General features: G+C 43.4%; 1 protein-coding gene and 1 long non-coding RNA gene across 5 annotated transcripts in view; one reads left to right on the top strand and one right to left on the bottom strand.

Annotated features, from left to right (window-relative positions):
- The window catches only part of Pex14 (peroxisomal biogenesis factor 14), a 149010-nt gene that overhangs the window by 105289 nt on the left and 23648 nt on the right, over window positions 1-20073 (bottom strand). The window lies entirely within an intron of this gene.
- LOC125354565 lies at window positions 11862-15401 on the top strand. Its single transcript, XR_007211504.1, has 3 exons — window positions 11862-11872; window positions 12414-12421; window positions 15178-15401. It is a non-coding gene; the product is annotated as an uncharacterized LOC125354565 (long non-coding RNA).

Genomic DNA, 20073 nt, shown 5'->3' with positions numbered 1-20073 from the left:
CCAGATACCTCTCTAGCTCCACTCTCTTCCAAAGAGCATTTTGTAGGGCTGGGAGTGTGGCTTAGTGGTAGAGTGCTTGCCTAGCATACATGAAATCCTGGGTTTGATTCCTCAGCACCACATAAGCAGAAAAAGCCAGAAGTAGCACTGTAGCTCAAGTGGTAGAGTGCTAACCTTGAGCAAAAAGAAGCCAGGGACAGTGCTCAGGCCCTGAGTCCAAGCTCCAAGACTGGCCAAAAAAAAAAAAAAAAAAAAGAACATTTTGTTTGCTTTTCCCAAAGCACTCTCTGCTGCCTTCATGACCACTTAGTACAGCACCACCCATGGCACAGAGCGGCTCAAGGAGCAGCAGAGAGCTCGGCAGCTTCCAGCCTTGGGACATGCCTAATAGAAGGGCCTGATCAGTTAATTATCTGTCAGTTTGTCACGGCTGGGCTGAGAAGGAGAGTACTGGGGAAAGGGGGGCTGGGGAAAGCTCTCTTCTCAGTAGCATGCCACTCTTGCTGAAACCTTCAGTTAGGCTTGCAAAATCATGTCCTGTCCTGCCCTGCCCCCACCCCCCCCACCCCACCCCCAATCCCCCGGTTGGAGAACATGTAATACAGAGCATGGAAAAGAGGATGGGGAGTTTGGCTGGCTCCCTCTGGCACTACTGCAGTAGCAAGGGAAAACACACGCACACATCCCACTTTCTCCCACTGAGGACAAAGCGGACATAAGGACCTTCACACCATCTCCCCTTCGCTGGCGCTAACAAGCTGAGCACTGTAAATCAAGGATGAAATCCCTGTGCCAGGAAGTGACAGAGAGCCATTTCTTACGCAAAGAGCCCAAAGATGCGGCCGGCTTGGGAATCAGCATTTCAGGGCAAAGGTTTGGAAAGCAGGAAGCACTGTGGTGCCAAGTGAAGGAAAAACACATATTTATTATATTCAGTAGGCCTCCTTCTTCAAAAGTTATTTATTTCACAAAACCAATCTGCTAAATAGAAGTTTCAGCTTAATTGAATCACAATCTGCATACTGTAAATGTATGAAGTGAGTCTTTGGGATTTTTTTTTTGTTCTATTCCATAGTTTATGGTTTTACAAGTAGATTCCTCAATATATACATAGACAAAAATATAGAAAGAGTACAGAGGATTGTCCTTTAAAATATATGCTTCTTTCAGCCCCTTAAGAGAGGACCCAGGCTATGAAAGGATGATGCTTACAATATCCCAAAGGACATGAGATCAGGAAAGCAGAAGAGAGATTTCTGAAGCATAAGGAGGGTATGAGCTCTGCTCCTTATTGTGCAGTGTTTAGTCACTCAGACCTTTGGGGCATACCTCCACCCACCACTATTTCACTTTTTCCTTCTTGGAGGAGGTTGTCCACATCCCAAAGTAGCTATAGTTAATTAATTAACAGATACAAATGGCTCTGGATCAAAATAAAGGATTTTAACAATAAGTAAAAAGGTCCATTATAAATCACACAGAAACTTCTCTTTAAGGAGAGGGACAGCACCAAAGTGAGAGAGAGAGAGAGAGAGAGAGAGAGAAATGAAAAAGAAAAAGGACAGGTCAGGACTTCTTGTAATGATTTGAGAATTTCTGGGTTCAATAAAAAAGTGACCTATGACAGAGGAAGAGAATTGCTCTACAAGGATACAGGGAAACAAAGTAGAGAAAAAGATTCTTGGGTCCCACAGAGTGTGGACACCTGTAATCCCAACTATTCAGGAGGCTGAGGCAGGAAGTTCACAAGTTCAAGGGCAGCTTGGATTGTATAGTAAGACTCTGTTTCCCAAAAATAAAATTTTAAGAAATTTTCTAGAATCCAACATCTACCTAAAACTTATCTCCCAAAACAATGTTCAATTTGTGGTTTTGTTTTCTGCTCCCCTTGCTCATTTCAAGAAAGAATTTTTTAAGTTAAAATAATGCATGCCAGCCAGACCCCGGGTGGCTCACGCCTGGAATCCTAGATACTCAGGAGGCTGAGATATGAGGATGGAGGGTCAAAGCCAGCCCAGGCAAGAAAGTCCAGGAGACTCTTATCTCCAATCAACCAAAAGAAAACCGGAAGTGGCTCAACTGGTAAAGCGCTAGCCCTGAGCTAAAGAGCTCAGGGACAGCCCCCAGGCCCAGAGTTCAAGCCCCATGACCAAAAACAACAACAAAAATGCATGATGCTGGGTACACAGTGGCTCACATCTGTAAACCTGGCTACTTGGGAGGCTGAGATCTAAGGATCCAAGTTTGAAGCCAGCCCAGGCAGGGAAGTCTATGAGACTCTTATCTCCAATAAACCACCAAAAAAGCCAGAAGTGGAGCTGTGACTCAAGGGGTAGAGCACTAGCCTTAAATGGAAAAAGTTAAGGCCCAGGCCCTGAGTTCAAGCCTGAGTACAACACACACACACACACACACACACACACACACACACACAAATGAATACCTAAGACTTAAAGACAGGCTGTGTGTTCAGAAAACTAAGCATCTTGTAGTTGTTTATGGCTACATTGTTCTGTCCTCCATGTACTCTGACTATGCCAACCTCTCAGTTAGTGTAGTCAAGAAAAATAATCACAATTTCACCCTCCCATTAATAATAATTATAATTAATAATAATAGGAAGAATAAATATAAATTTAAAGGGGAATTCTGCCAAAGCCTAAATCTCCCAAATCTGGTTCAGCCACATTCTTGCCTATAACCTGTACTTCTCAGTGCCTCCCTACATTTTTCAAAATGCAGCTGCACAGACCTCTTAAAATTCAGATTTCTAGCACCTCTAATTACAGGCCTCTCGAGCCAGGCTCCTTTAATTAATGAACCTGACTCCTCTCTCTTCAAAGAAAATCTGCATACACAATATGTCACAGGGGTGAGTTGACCCCTCATCAGTGATATCTGATCACTGCTGGGCGGCAGCTAGCACTTTGTACCCCAAGTAGAAGTGGCAGTGCCTCCACCCCCCACACACACACCACGCGCACACACCCTGCCTCCTCTGTCCAGTTCCACATGTCCTAATCTGGCTCAAGCCAACTGTGCGGTTAAGACCATAAAACACTTCTTGGAACTTAAAGGAAGAGAAAAGAAGCTTTCTGGGTGTGACCGGCAAAACTCAAAGATAATTTGGCTCTCCCTGATTCCATCTCGTTCTCCTCTCTGCCCAGATGAGTGTGGAATAAAAGCAGGAGAGGATGCCACTGGCCATAGCTGGGCAGACCACAGAAGGAGTAGGCCTGCACTTTGAAAAGAAGCCACATAACAGGCCTGAAACTGATAGTCGTCCCGAGACTGAAATAAAACTGGCTAGAAAGGCTCTGCTACCAAACTGGTGCAAGAGGTCCTGAGTTCAATACCTAGTCCTGCCAAGGGGGAAAAAATTACCTAGAAGCCAGGTGACAGTGGCTCATGGCATAATCCTAGCTCCTCAGGAGGCTGAGATTTGAAGATCATGGTTCAAAGCTAGCCAAGGCAGAAAAAGTCTGTGAGACTCTGATCTACAATTAACTAGCAAAATACCAGAAGTAAAGCTGTGGCTCAAGCGGCAGAGTGGCAGCCTTGAGGTTTAGGCAAGACCAGGAGCACATCCCAAGGACTACACAGTGACCTCTAGATCCGTCCTCCAGCAGCTCTTACCTATACTCCATACTACCCCTTTCTTAATCAATACCCAACTACCAGATTCAAAAGCACTGCTTTGTTTCTGGGTGCCCTGGTCAACATCACCTGGCCTGTTTACAACTGTTGCCCACACCACTTCAGCCTATGGCAGCCTTCCTGAAAGTGGTTATAAGCTGGTATGTAACCATGGTAGCTGGGAAAGCAGTCTCTCTTTGGTCACAGCAAAGACTGTTAACATCTGAAAAGTCAGAGATACCAGAACAGACAAGTTTTGGGTCAAATCAAGACACTACTAGGTAAAGTTTCAGGTAGGAGATCTGAGTGGCCATAAAAGACTCCATAGATTCATCAATAATGAGAACAGGTTTTCTACTGTCCCTACCATCTGATAACCATATTTCAAGGGGTCCCACAGCAAACCCTGAAGGACAACATTTGCTCTATTTATGAAATAAACATACCTCTTTTTTGGGGGGGGAGGGATCCAAGACCTGGACTCAAACTCAGTATCTGGCTCACTGGCTAGCGCTCTACCACCTGAGCCACACCTCTAACCACTAAATAAACACCTTTCATACAAAGAGAAAGTTATTGGAATACATATCCACTAACAATGCCCTTTTTGCAGTTTTCCTAGTTTCTTGCTTGATTCAGGCTATAAAACTAGGCTAAGAAACTACCAAGGTTATTTCATAGTATAGATGTCAAAATCTGAATTAGACCATTTAGTACTCTGCCAGAAAAATGGATTTCAATGTTTTTGGTGTTTCTGCAACTGTGAATACAATTTTAGAAAAAAAGGGGGGGAAATAATCACCTCAATATATCTAACAGTTAAAAACTCAAATCGAATCAAGGTATGATCAATGATCACTAAGTCTATATACAGCACCTGACCTGTTTCCTAACATGGCCACCTGTTTTGTCCATTGCCCAGAAGCTAACACAGGCTATCATTTCTGTGTTAGAGTGGCAGCAGGTTGCAACATGGACCTGCCCTGAGACACAGCAGACTGGTTATGAGAAGCAACCACTTCCTTGTTCAAATCACAAACAGCTAGAGATGGCTGAAAAATTTTTTAATTTGGTTTGGTTTTCCAATCAAAACATCCACAAAATTCATTGTTCTTTGAAAGGGAAACATTTAATTTTCTAACAAACAAGCAGAAGCATAGGACTATAGAACTCAGAATTGAGAATGCAGGGTGGGATGTGCAAAGGCAGCTGGAAGAAGCTGAGATCAGGGATGTCCAGGGATTCTTGGCACAGGAGGCCACACCAGCGGGCCAGGCACTCTCTTTCCAGGGTGCCTCAAGGGGAAATCACCCATCGATCCTAGGACACACACGTTCTAGGACCAATCCCTTACCTCAGAACAGCCTCAGCCTCAAATTCCTGCCTGCGCTTTAATGTTTAAATTATTAAATGCATTAATGTATTTACATTATTCAAGTCTTATGTGCATTTTTCTAAGATAATTTATGTATAAGAGTTTGAATGTCCATGACTGTTAATGTCTACAACCCTTCCTGTTCATTATTGATTCTGGAAGGAAAAAAAAAAAGTCCGAGTTTTAATGCCTTATTTTTAATGTATTAAGAGTCTGAATAAGTGCATTCTCTTTTTTCTTTTGTAATTTCATAATTTAAGTAGTGCATTTATTAAACTGACACAGTATGAATTGTGGTGAAACCTGGCACGGCTCCACGCTGCCGAGCAGCCCGCTCCTCTGCTCCCGTGCGACCAGGCAGCAGCCTGCGCTCTCGGCGTGCATGCTCTGCCCGCTCGCTCTCCAAGCTCTTACCCCTCCATGAGGACCAGCAGCAGGGGAGGGGCAGATACTTGCCCAATTGATGCTTCTGCAAGGAGGTTTTCTCCCTCCTTTTTTCAAGTTCTTGTCCAAATAGGTTCTCCTTGTTACCCAAGTTTCCAGAAAGCTTCTGAGCTGCCTTAAGGGGAATTATTGTGTTGCTCATCAGAAGTCTTCATCTGGATGCACTGGGGGTTATATTCAAACAGAGCTCGCAATCAGCACACAATTTTCAAGAACAATAAACATGCTGGAAGCTTAACAGCAAAAACAAGCAAACAAAACAACTACATTTTTAAAAAGGAGCTTGAGCATCTCAGACAATATCTCCAAGTTAGGCAGAAAAACTTGTTTCTTTTGAAATTCAGCTTCCCCAACAGAAAAATCCCTTTCAACTATAGCCAGTAGAGCGACAGTGACACCCAACGGCCTATTAGTTTAATCCCAACTGAGTGCTCCCCTGAGAGTCACCTTAGAGAGGGTCTCAGGCTCAGAGTTCCTTTGTGAACAGGAAAGCTCAAAGGAAAATCAGTTGCCAGCTATTCATCATGAAGCTGATCACTAATGGATAAATGGGCCGCTGATCACGGACCACACACACTAGGTATAATTTCACACGTGTGCGCATTGGGACTGAGGGGTGAGCACATGTGCATGTGTGAGCATGCACGTATGCATGCATGTACACATGCATGTGCACACACACACACACAGGTGTAAAACACATAGACCAAGCAGTGTACAAACCAAACTGGAATGGGAGAGAGGAAACCAGAAATTTACCATACACAGACACACACACACAGTATGCATGTATATGTTATTTTATATATTTTCCTTGTCATTTTTTTTTTCTGCTTTCTTGTTTCGACCTTTTCTTTCCTCTTCTTCTTTTCCTTTTTGGCTACTCATTTCCATTCTTTAACTGTTACAATTTATATCAGCATATAATGTTAAATAATTACAGGGAGCGGAGCTCACTCTAGTGAGGATATAAACGCGCTGTGGGAATCTACAGATTTAAACAAATAACACTCACAGCAGGGGGTGAGCGGATGAATTAGCATTAATATCCTGCCTGGGAGATCCCAGTGCACTGGTACTGCTTAAATACAGATCTTTTCTGTAACAGTCAATATGACAGCTCCCGGCAATACGGCCCCTTTTCCCTATCCCAGTCAATATAGCAGCCAGTGAAAATAGAAACGTCCCTATAGCAATCAATATAGCAGCCAGCTAAAATAAACCCTTCCCTTTTAAGGGCTATATAATAGTCAGCTAAATGGAAGAATTGGCACCCCTGCTGGATAGCTCAGCATAGAAGCCAAGGAATGTACAGGCCTCGAGCAGCTCCTGGAAGAGGCCCTGTCTGGGAAGGGAGGCAATACCCATAGGTAGGGAATCAAAAGGGAGATTGCAAGGCTCGCTTGGCAAGCTGCTCCACGGCCCTAGGAGTAATTACCCATGTCATAAGCAGGTGACAGGGCCACCTCTCACTGAGGTTTAATTAAAATGGCGAGAAAGTTTAGAATCCTTGTTCAAACTGTCAGCTAGAACAGGGGAACATCCACCCTCAGGGGCGAATAAAAGTATCTTGATTCAAATGCCTCTACCCTTTTCCCATCTTAGCCTCCAAAGGTAAGTACAAAGCTAACAGCTTCTGTTTTTCTATTTTTCAGCATCAAGACAGTGATGGTATTCAAATCAGATGTCCAGTTTAGTGAGTGAAAAATACAGCATTCAATGTCAAATGCTATCCAGAGTATGTGTGGGGTGTCCATGTCCCATTTTTAAAACTCTGGGTTATTAGCTGGCATTAGTGTGGCTCATGCCTATATTCCTAACTACTCAGGGGGCTAAAACCTGAGGTTCACGGTTCAAAGCCAGCTTGGGCAGGAAAGTCTGTGAGACTCTTATTCCCAATTAACCATCAAAAAGCCATCAATAGAGCTGTGCCGCAAATGGTAGAGTGCTAGCCTTGAGCAAAAAAGCTCAGGAATAGCCTTCAGACCTTGAGTTCAAACCCCAGGACCAGCACAAAACAAAACAACAATCATTAACATTTTTTTTTAAACCTACCTCTCAGCTACCAATTTATTCAATTCGGTCATGATGGCAACATATTTTCCCCCATTTATATCACATCTTGTAGGTGATAGAAATAAAGTTTTGCTACAATAAAATTCAGGCGATGACTCCCCTGAAGGCCAATGTAGATCAAAGGACTTTAGGAAAGGATAAAGAGGACAAGGAACATTTGGTAAGGGAGTTTGCCATGTATCTGAAGTAACCGGTGTGTTTCTTTTTTTCTTTAGAACTATCTACTTCTAAAATTAGTTCAGCTGGATTTAAGTATTTGACAAATGTAGAATAGAACCACTGACACCAGTGCAGGTTTCCAACTAACATACCTAAAGTTAATGCTGGGATTCTGTTATGCTCCAAAGCAGATGCACATCAGGGACCCACCCACCTTCATTAAAATTCAACAATCTGTCTACCATCCTTTGGGCAAATCCACGGGAGGATCCCTGTTTCCCTGGCCAGGTGTTATAACACCCAATGATGCTCACGTCATCAATCAAATGATTTACTCAAGTGCTGGGGTGGGTGTCAGGAAAAAAGATTCTACAAGTTCTGGTTGAGAATACTAGCCTTTAAAAATTTTAGATCTAGGGCTGGAAATGTGGCTCAAGTGGTAGGACATCTGTCTAGTAGGATTGATACCCTGAGTTCAAACCTCAACATAACCAAAAGAAAAAAAAAACAAAAACAGATTCCTCCCCACCCCGCCCCCCCACTTAAGAGTAAGAACACCTGCTCTTTACTTCAGGAATTCCAGTTAAATAATATCATCAGACTGAAACTTGATCAAGGTGGTCACATATGTCATGGTGACACATTTAATGAGGTCTTACAGTCAGGCCCACAGAAGTTAATAGTTCCCACAACCTTTAAAAGTCCTTAGTCACCAGGTATCAATGGCTCATGCCTGTAATCCTAGTTACTCAAGAGGCTGAGATCTGAGGATTGTGGTTTGAAGCCAGGAAAGACCAAGACTCTTATCTTCAATAAACTACTCAGAAAAAGCTGGAAGTGGAACTGTGGCTCCAGTGGAAGAATGCTAGCCTTGAGCAAAATGAAGCTCCGGGACATAGCCCCAAGCCCAGAGTTCAAGCCCCAGCACTGGTTAAAAAAAGAAAAAGCCCCTCAGTCCTCAGAAGTCACAAGTAATACAGTCCATAAAAGACATAAGTAGGAGCTGGGAATATGGCCTAGTGGCAAGAGTGCTTGACTCATATATGTGAAGCCCTGGGTTCGATTCCCCAGCACCACATATATAGAAAACAGCTAGAAGTGGTGCTGTGGCTCAAGTGGCAGAGTGCTAACCTTGAGCAAAAAGAAGCCAGGGACAGTGCTCAGGCCATGAGTCCAAGGCCCAGGACTGCCAAAAAAAAGTAGATTTAGGGCTGGGTGCCAGTGGCTCAAGCCTATAATCCTAGCTACTCAGTAGACTGAGACCTGAAAAGAGTCAGCCTGAGCAAAAAAGTCCATTAGACAGACACTTATTTCCCATTAACCAGCAAAATGCCAGAAGTGGAGGTGTGGCTCAAATGGTAGAGTGCCAGCCTACTAGCAATGGGCAGAAAAGGCTAAGCAAGAGCTCAAGGTCCTGAGTTCAAGGCCCAGTACCAGGGGAAAACAAAAAGTCATAGGTTCCACAATTTATAGAAGTCATAGATCTAAGGAAGACTCTGTTCCTAAAGAGTCCGAGTACTCTTAGTCCTCCTGTGATCAAGGAAGCTGTTCAATGAAGGAAAAGTATATGTGGGAGAGACTGGGGATGCCCCCAGTATTTTGCAAAATGTAGTTCCATAAAAAGTGAGTTACTGTTACGATTTGACATGGCACTTAGATTCTACTGATAAATCCAGTGAGTGTTTTATAAACTTTGACATGCCTGGATAGTTCCATTTCTGAACCATACACAAAAATTTAAGGGCATACACTCTTAATCAGATAGCTGGAGAGAATGCATCATGATGTCAGCAAAAACTCCATCAACTACAGATGCCATTATAGTCATCAAAGGCTGAGGGGGCAGGAAGGAAGGGAGGGACAGGGAAAGAGAGAGTAACGAAAGAGAAAATAATTCAAAGGGGGAAGTAAAACATAAGAGAGATAACACGAGGTACAAAAAAAAATACAAAAACCTCACGGGCATTTACAGTTTAAAGCTTTCAGGGCATTTTATGAAATGACAGTTGCAATAAAACAAATAGAATGGTGAGTCATCTGGTTTCCAACTTGAGTCAAAAGCGGCTGTTTCTAGACAAACTGAAAGAAAAGCAGCTCTGCTGCCTGCATATTTAACGATGCCTATCGGTGCACCACAGCTACAGAACAGGATGTGGACAGAAAGAACAAGGAGGTGGGAGTGAGTGTTGTCTTTACTGGTCCCAGTGTCACTGCAAATAAAGACTGTCAAGATTTAAACCATAATAATGGAAAGGCTATAAAGGTCTCTGTTATAATGTTTCCTCCAATGTTCCCTTTCATAAAATGCCCTCTTTATGTTGCCTATGTGGCAATGATCCATCAAACATTGGTGTATGTGGGCCTCAGTGGGAATGTCGCACCCTAGGCTCCTAGCAGAAAGCCAGGCGGCAACTGTGTAAGTCCAGCCCTTTGGCTCATCATCCTCAGTGTGGTGAGTGAACATGCACACTCACTTGCTCCACAAATGTGTACTGAGTGCCTGCTTTCCACAGGAGCTAAGCAACACTGCGTGCACCCACCCCCACAGAAGGCTTCGCGATGTACCCAGGTACAAACGTATTCCGCTTGGATATACGGCCATACAACACCAGGGCTCCCTTCCCACCTCAGCACCTAAAAGTCTTCCTTACACCAGTATTCAGCACCCCACTAGGTGCTAGTGTCTCACACCTGTAATCCTAGCTACTCAAGAGGCTGAGATCTGAGGATTGAGGTTCAAAGCCAACCTGGGTAAGAAAGTCCAGGGGACTCTTATCTCCAATTAACCACCAGAAAACTGAAGTGGTGCTATGGCGCAAGTGGTAAAGCACTAGTCTTGAGCTGAAGAGCTCAGGGACAGGGTGCGGGCCCAGAGTTCAAGCCTCATGACAAAACCAAAAAAACAAACAACAACAAAAAAAACCACCACTACAAATATTTAGCACCCCAAGAGTGAACTAGGGCTTTTCCTCCCTCATGCCAGAGCAAAGTAGATATGGTAGGATGCAAATCAGATAAGGGCTCAAAGAGGGGACTCAACTGGGCACTGTTAAAGGTCCCTTTACTTGTACTTAGCAGACCAAAAATGCGCATAAGACCACTGATTTCAAGAGAATTATCTGCTGCCTACTCCTACAAACATTCTACCACCAGGAAACCACAAAGTCAGGAGCAGGGCTAGCCTAGTGTGTGCAAGATCCAGGGTTCAATTCTCAGCAAACTCCTTTTACCTGCCCCCCACCTCTAAGTAGAAACAATACCTCCCTGCAAATTAGTACTTCATATACCCAAATTTTAACACATGACAAAGAAGTATGAAGCAAGACAGATGAGGGTTCGGATGCTAGAACTGCATAGGATAAAATGGGGTGGACATCTATAAATCAGGGACACTGTGTGGGGCAATTAGAGAAGCCAAGAACAGAATTAGAAAAGGACCGGTCTAGTCGAGCCTGACTCAGTGACAGATAAAGAATGATAGCTCACGTTTGCTAGGTGCGCAGCCAATGCCAACCACAAACCACCACCAGGCTGCCTTCCCTGTTGATCTATAATTGGTGAGCCTGTGATGGAGCTACCAATTATCTTTAGGCCCCTGTATTTAGTTCACAGACAAAGGGAAGCAGGAGCAACCAGTTAGTAATGAGTAAGTTATGGACACGAAAATACATTTGTATTTTACAGAGCTGCTTCAGCAGGAAAAGCCACTTGGAAAATAAAAAGTGAAAGAATAAAATAAGCTACAGAAACTCAATTTTCTTCTCTCTTCCTCCCAAAGCCACACTTAGGATAAAATGAGGTTTGTTCAGGTTAATCCTTATGAGGTAAGAAAAAAATGATTAAATACATTAAAAAAATCAATTGTACACTAAACCAAATCCAGGAACTGCAAAAACAAACACCGCAGCTTTCCTCCAACTGGTATTAGCTCTGCCAGTCTGGTCAGCAGGGGATACCCCTCACCTGAAGGAGAGAAGCCAAAGGATGGGGTGAGGGGAGGTGTCTCACTAGAAATAAAGTTATTTCTAGACATTACAAAGGGAGAAATAAAATGTCTTAAAAATGGAGCTCTGGAGATTGAAATCCTTGAAAATCCAATCGAAATAACTAATGATAATGATAACACTTGATAAACAGAAGTTATAAGCTACTTCACTGTCAAAGAACACACTACTGCTTCTAGTTATTTCTTCTGCTCATTAACAGAGTCTATTAGCCAGCATCTTTCAGAGGGACAGCAGAGAGAGCTTGGAAATGAGGTTGTGGCACACAGCCACTCCGTGTAGGAACTCCTACCCTTCTTCAGTGCCCTGCAATCCTTAGAACAAAGCCTAACAGAATGCAAAGTCACAAAAAAGTGGCACCAGTCACTGCCCTTCTTACAGTAGTCAGAACTGAGAATTCCTAGCTAATCCTAAATAAACCCCCCAGGGCTAAAGGGTGCTGGCCCATTTTGCTTTTCCGTGAGTACTAAAACCATCCGGGTCTCCTGGCAAGCAACCTCTCCCCTTTCCAGAACTCACTTCAGCTACATAGCTGGAAGGCTCTGAGGGCAGGAAAGAGCAAGGTGTGCTTTCTTTCTGGGTGATAGATATCCTTTGGTCTTGGGGCCCAAAGCCTAAACCATTGGCAAACCCAGTGTTCCCCTCAATGTGCTTCTATAAAAGTTATTAGGAATTGCAGAGAAAGCCATGAGCCTGGCTTGATTGGGGAATGCTGACAGAAGAACAAGTAGCCATCCATATGACAGTGGTATTCCCAACAGAATGAGATGAGCCAGCCTATGGGGGAAGTTTAGAAACCTCTTAACACTGCTGGAGAAGGTTATAAATGTCTGGCAGTTGGCAACAGTAAGATCTGACTTTCTTAAAGGTATCTATAATCTCTTATCTTCAAAGCAGGTGAACTTTGCTGGCCTTAACTCTGACAATGAGGAATGTCTGGCTGCTGAGGGGAACACAGATAAAGGATTACCTAAGGGACAAAGAAAATAGAGAGAGGATCCTCTACTTAGGTGGATTCCGGTGACTCCCTGAAGATCTTTAAGAGTCAGAGTGAAAAGCAAATTGCTCACTTGTCCAGCCTTCTTCATTCTGCCAGCAGGAGATGGAATAACAGGCAGTTGCTGCCCCCTAGAAGCTACCAGGGACATAGCACCTTCTATTGAGACATCAGACGAAAAGATCCTATTATCTCCCTAGGTCCTATAACCTGTCATTACTGAGGTACATGGGTGCAGACGCCTCCTCCAAGCCCGAGGAGGCGCACATCACCTGTGATAAATTAATAGGTGCCTTTCCAACAGCTAGAATGCACACAAAAGACTCCAACCAGGGAGAGCACAGTAAGGCAACAGCTCCACAGAGCAACCTCTGATCACAAAGGCCCTTGCCAGAGCGGCAGTCTATCTTGTGCAGTGACACCTCCCCAGGCCAGTACCATCTACAGTGAGATCAATGCCACACCCAGACCTGTGCTCCCCGTCTGCCGAAGTACAGCAGTACAGATCTGGCCTTTGAAATTCCTGTACTGCCACTCCCTGGCTTCTAGAAGTCTGACTGGCCTCAGTTTCCTCACTGTATAATGAGGATATGGAGTCTTCTCACCACAAATGTGTGAGCCTCAAACAAGATAAAGAAACCAGCAGCACAGTTAGCAATTATAGCTGCTCTCCTGACCTATGGGATCAGAGCTAATAACTGCTCAGTTAATGGAAAAATTAGTTAAAATGGGGAATGATTAAAAATGGAGCCTACTCTACATACCTTCAGCATTTTATATGAAATGAAATCCTATAAATGTACAGTCATTCACTAATCTTTTGATGTAGAGCCAAGACCTTTTCTTTGAGTGTGGGCCACAGAACTAAGTTCCCAGACGTCTTTTTTGCATAAACAGCGCCCAGACATAATGTACCCACATTTCTAAAGCAAAGTGAAAACTTTGATTCTTTCAAAGTAGAGAATCCTAGATTTTTATCAACGTGTCCCAATATTTAACTGTCATCTCACTCACACTTAATTTGATGGGAATCTTTTTAGATCACATTTACCAAACACTTAATTTCATTTTTACAGAAAATAGTTTTCACATTAATTTTCATAGAACACATTAGACTTGTGGACTCCTCTTCACATTTATATTTCACCTGTATATATCATGTTTAATAAAGTGATCTAGTTCAAGAACACACATGCTAGGGACACGGAACAGCTGTGACCTCTCAGTGAGAGGACAGTACAGCTGCACCATGCTGCTTTATCACCAGAGCCACGGCCTGGCCGAGAGGCCCCCACGTGCTGCATGGAGTCCCTTGGGAACAGCAGTACATCTAGCACTAGCTCCTAACACAGTTAAGAAATATATGTCAGCCGGGCACCAGTGGCTCACACCTGTAATCCTGGCTACTCGAGAGGCTGAGATCTGAGGACCATAGTTAAAAGACAGGCCGGGGAAAAAAGTCTGTGAGACTCTTATCCCCAGTTAACTACCACAAAACTGGAAGTAGCACTCACAGTGGTAGAGCTGTAGCAAAAGAGCTCAGGGACAGCACCCAGATCCCAAGTTCAAGCCCCACAATCGACCCCCCCACCACCAATAAAAAAAAAAGTGGAAAAAAAAGTGACATTCCACATCATTTCACAAGAGCTTTAAAACTGCTTGAAATACACACAGGACAAAAGGACAGAACAGAGGAGAAAATATAGGAAAAAGATAAAAAGCTATTTAATAAATGTTTATTCCCCTTCTCTACAAAAATCCACTTGGAATGAAGTATGATAAAACTAAAACACACAAATAACCAACTTGCAGGCTGGATTGTGTTAGCAGTTCTGTGTTACTACAAGGCTGGAAAAAGTGGCCCTGGCCCCAAAGACCCTTCTTGCTGTGGGTCTGGCTAGGCCACAGCTGACACCAAAAGAGAGAGATCCTCTGGCAGACACTCAGGGTGGAGGGAGTGATTGCTGACGGGAGCACCATTCCACAGACTCTGCACAGACAGGGAGCCAGGACCCAGGGTGGCTGCAGAGGCAAGAGGTCACAAAGATGGCAGCACGTCTTCTCTTCGACAGGGTAATTTATCACCACACGTGTCCCACTGGGGGCCATGTGTTAGCTTCTCTCTGCCTCCAACTGACAGGGAGTGCCCCCAGATAGATTTACCTCAAGAATCACTCAGTGTCCGCCTCATCTCTAGACTGCTCGGACAAACTCATAATGGCAGAGCGAAGATTTGTGGAGCAACAAGCATAAATCTTGGTTATAACTACAAACCATAAAAGAAAGGAGAGCTGGGAGGGAAGAAGGAAGGACAGAGAATACGTCCTTCTCCCAAGCACCACTTTATCTTCCTGCGGCTTTGCACAGAACACAATGGGGATTAACTACAAGATCGTATTTTTCAAACCCAAATCAGTCTACATGGTTTGACAATGGGCTCAAAATGTTTTAAATTGGAATTATCCTAGAAAATGGAATGCATACAGCATGGCATTCAGGACTGTTCAAACCAGGCCCTGAAAGGCTATGCCCAGGCTGGCCACATGGAATATTCATCCTTGAGGTCACACACACTGAGAGACACCTTCTGATGAAAACCCTTTTAATTTTAGGGACACTCCTCTGCCCTTACAAAAGCTGTAGATCCCATCTTCAATAATGTTTAGTATAGCAGCTGAGAAACTAAAATTAGGTCTCCTGGAGAAAAGGGAACAAAGACTTCCTTTGGAAAAAGTGACATAGGGACAAGATGAAAGACGAAACCTCCCAAACAGTGTGCTCTGAAAAACATACACAAGCACCCAGTCCCTTGGTTCCTACTCCTCCAAAACAAGGATGCTGCCTAGTTATCTATCCACTAGACAGACAGGGCCTCTGATTACAGGAAATCTAGCAAATACAAAGTATTACTATGAAAGCCAGGAACCAGAGCATAAACAAAGGGGAAGAACTATTTCAAATTCCATTTCTTTAATTATGACTCCAAAGAGTCTTGATTCATCTAATAATTATTTGTAAAAGGATACCTCCAAACTGAAAAAAAAAACACCTCTTCATTTACCTGAAAAGAGGAAACAACTTAAAGGGCACCACCTAGTCTTTTCCATAAACCTTCTCAGACTATAATAGGAAGGATGGAGTAAGAAGAGGCAGTAATTTCAACATCAGCCAGCGGCCTAGAGATTATGTATGTAGCCACCCAGAAATGGAATGAGGCTTTTCTCCAGTCCATCCATTTCAACATTTAGATCTAACCAGTTTTCCTCCATAGATGCAGCAGAGCAGGTGGGATGCTCAAGTGCCCTGCCAACCAGGAATTGGTGTGCATTGAAATTAAAAGTTTAAAAGGAAGCATTGGAAGTTAAAAAGATAACAGTTTTATATTGCTGATGAAAGTGGGGAAAGAGAAAAGTGCTCAAGTTTCAAGCCAGGTGCCCTGGATCTAGTCACATAATGACATCCTTACCCTCAGCAAGGAGCCCCCCATTCTTAAGTTATCCATATATGACTTTAGTTCCCAAGGTTCTCATCAGCAATTGTGAGGAGTGTGACCCAGGAAAATGCTGAACAGTTTAAGCACCACAATCTGCAGGTGATTCTTTTTCACTTTTAGTGGTGGTGCGGATCAAACCTAGGGCCTCGTGCATGTTTGGCAAGCACTCTATCAAATGAGCTATGTCACAGGTCTCGGATTTACTTTTAAAAAGTAAAAGTAAAAAGAGTTAAAGAGCAGATGCTGAGTATCGTATGCTCACGCCTATGATCCTAGCTACTCAGGAGGCTGAGATCTGAGGATTGAGGTTCAAAGCTACCTTGGGCAGACAAACTTGAGAGAATCCTACGCCCAAGTGATGGCATGGCTCAAATGGTACTACCCTAGTCATGAACAGAAAAAGCCAAGCAAGAAAGTAAGGTCCTAAATTAAGGCCTCAGTACCAGCAGAAAATAATAATAAAATAAAATAAAATAAAAAATAAGAGATGGAATCCTGACAGAGTAGTATGTACCTGTAATCCCAACTACTCAAGAGTTGAAGGAAAGAGGGTCATAAGTTCAAGGTCAGCCTGTGCAACAAAGTGAGACCCTGTTTTATATATATAAGCAAACAAAAATAGATTTTGGATTATCCCAACTCACTTGTACCCTCTCAGAAATCTCTGGGCAAGAAATTTAGGTATGCCAATAGTTCACCACTGTAATCCTAGCTACTCAAGTGGCTGAGATTTGAGGATCACAGTTCCAAGCCAGTCCAGGAAGAAAAGACTCTTATCTCTACCAAATTACAAAAAAAAAAGCAGCAAGTGAAGCTAAAGCTCAAATGATAAATTAGCCCAGGGACAGAACTCAAGCCCAGAGTTCAAGTCCCAGGGGACACGGACACACACACACACACACACACACACACACACACACACACACACACACTAGGTACAAATGTACCTAGCTTAAACACTGACACACTAAACAGAAATCAGGCAATAGTATTTAATAATTTAAAATTTTGTTTGTGCTGGGGACTGATGGCTCACGTGTGTAATCCTAGCTACTCCGGAGGCTGAGATCTAAGAATTGCAGTTCAAAGCCAGTATAGGCAGGAAAGTCCATGAGACTCTTATCTCCAATTAACCTCTGGAAAACCAGAAGTGGCGCTGTGGCTCAAGTTGTAGAGCACTAGCCTTGAGCTGAAGAACTCAGGGACAGTGTCCACACCCAGAGTTCAAGCCCCACAACCAAAAAAATAAAATAAAGTTTTGCTATATTTATTTTTTTCCTGAAAAAAAAAAAACCAATTTCCTAAAATCCCTAAATGGCCGCATTCATTACTCATATCTTGTAAAGCACTTTCATAAACACAATGTCAAAAACAATTTTATTTTCCCATATTTTGAATTTTACAAAATACATGTGATATATATGCTTTATATACATACATATATACATACACGAGTATACACGAAGAAATCTACTGAGCAGCCAGGCACCCGTCGCTAATGCCTGTAATCCTAACTACTCTGGAGGCTGAGATCTCAGGATCACGGTTCAAAGCCAACTCCAACAGGAAAGTCCATGAGACTCTTATCTTCAACAAACTACTCAGAAAAAGCCAGAAGTGGTACTGTGGCTCAAGCGGTAGGGTGCTAGCCTTGAGCACTAAGAAGCTCAGGGACAGAGTCTAGGACCTGAGTTCAAGCCCTGGGACTGGCAAAAGGAAGGGAGGGAGGGAGGGAGGGAGGGAGGGAGGGAGGGAGGGAGTATGGAAATGTATTAAACGTGTGTATGTCATCCTCTAGAAATGTTGGGGGAAAATTGAGAACCACCTATGCACAATCAGCATGCCAGCAAGTACTCCAAGGAATTATAACCACAAAAGTTACAAGAGATGCAAGTACTGGGAAGATAGTGCCAGAAATACACCTAGAGACCTTTAGGACATAGGCACCTAGCCATAACCTTTTTTTTTTTTGCCAGCCCTGGGCCTTGAACTCAGGGCCTGAGCACTGTCCCTGGCTTCTTTTTGCTCAAGGTTAGCACTCTGACACTTGAGCCACAGTGCCACTTCTGTCTGTTTTCTATATATGTGGTGCTGAGGAATTGAACCCAGGGCTTCATGTATACAAGGCAAGCACTCTTGTCACTAGGCCATATTCCCAGCCCTGCCATAACTATTCTTACAATGCTGGCTGTCTGAATTTATCAACATATTTACTAATGACTTTTAGCTGGGCACTAGGGACTCCTACCTATTATGCTGTAATTCTAGCTACTTGGGAGGCTGAGAACAGAAGAACTGCAGTTTGAGGACAACCCTGGCAGAAAAGCTCATGAGACCCCTTCTCAGTGCATAGTGAGGTGGGATAGTATACCCCTTTCATTCTAAGTTACACGGGAGGTTGAGTTTGAGAGGATCACAGTTCCAGGCCAGTTCTGGCAGAAAAGTCTATACGACTCAATCTCAAGAGAAAGAAACTGGGTGTGGTGGTATGTTCCTATCCTCCCAGAGAAGACTAAAATACACAGATCTCAGCCCTGGCATGAAAAGGGGCAGGGAGTTAGATCCTATCTCAAGCTGGTGTTAGTGGTTCACGCCTGTAATCCTAGCTACTCAGGAGGCTGAGATCTGAAAGTTGAGGTTTGAAGCCAGCCTAGGCAGAAAAGTCCATGAGACTCTTTTATCTCCAATAAGCCACCTAAAAAACAGAAGTGGAGCTATGGTTCAAGTAGTAGAGTACTATTCTTGAGTGAAAAAGCTCAAAGACAGTGCCCAGGTCCTGAGTTCAAGTCCCACATCTGACAGAAAAAAAATCCAATGCAAGAAAATGGGGGGGAGGGTGCTAAAAGCATGTCTCAATGGTAGAGTGCCTGCCTAGCAATCAGAAGGCCCTGAATTCAAACTCCAGTACCACTACCACCAAAAAAAAAAAAAAAGATAAATGAATGGCCAGGCTCCACTTAAATGACTTACAAACCAAATAGAAAACCCTTAGGCATTCCAGTTATAAGGCAGTTGAACTTCTCTAGAAATAAGTTCCAGTACTGTCCTAACCTCAGAGAAACCTGAGGCTAAAGGATATATAAGAGCAAAACTACTGAGACAGCTGCATTTGCAACTGCAGATAATCTAAACTTGAAAGGATCCAGCATACTTAAAAATATTAACTTACAGGGCTGGGAATATGGCCTAGTGGCAAGAGTACTTGCCTCCTATACATGAAGCTCGGGGTTCAATTCCTCAGCACTACATATATAGAAAAGGCCAGAAGTGGCGCTGTGTCTCAAGTGGCAGAGTGCTAGCCTTGAGTAAAAAGAAGCCAGGGACAGTGCTCAGGCCCTGAGTCCAAGCCCCAGGACTGGCAAAAAACAAAACAAACAAAAAAACTTACCTAAACACTAGCTCACAACTGTAAGGAGTCATCTCAGAAGATGAGATCTGAAGATCAAGGTTGAAAGCCAGCACAGGCAGAAACGTGTGGGATTCTTAGCTCCAATTAACCACCACAAAAATCAGAAGTGGAGCTGTGGCTCAAGTAGTAGAGTGCTAACCTTGAACGCAAAAATGTTCAAGGATAGTGCCCAGGCCCTGAGTTCAAGCCCCAGAACCAAATAAATAAATGAAAATAAATTATATACAGATACACACACACATACACATGGACACGGATATAGACATTGACACACAGAAAAGCTGGCAGAGTACAAATCACCATCATCATTTTAAAAAATACATTGTATTGAGTTTGGGATTATGTTGGAGGGAGATTATAGGAGACCAAGGCAGAAAGGAAAACAAAAGCAGAAGCAGGGGGCTGGGAATATGGCCTAGTGGCAAGAATGCTTGCCTCCTATACATGAAGCCCTGGGTTCGATTCCCTAGCACCACATAT

This window comes from Perognathus longimembris, chromosome 7, assembly GCF_023159225.1.
Source record: "Perognathus longimembris pacificus isolate PPM17 chromosome 7, ASM2315922v1, whole genome shotgun sequence".
In the NCBI taxonomy this organism is placed as follows: domain Eukaryota; kingdom Metazoa; phylum Chordata; class Mammalia; order Rodentia; family Heteromyidae; genus Perognathus; species Perognathus longimembris.
This window is presented reverse-complemented; position numbering and strand designations above follow the sequence as displayed.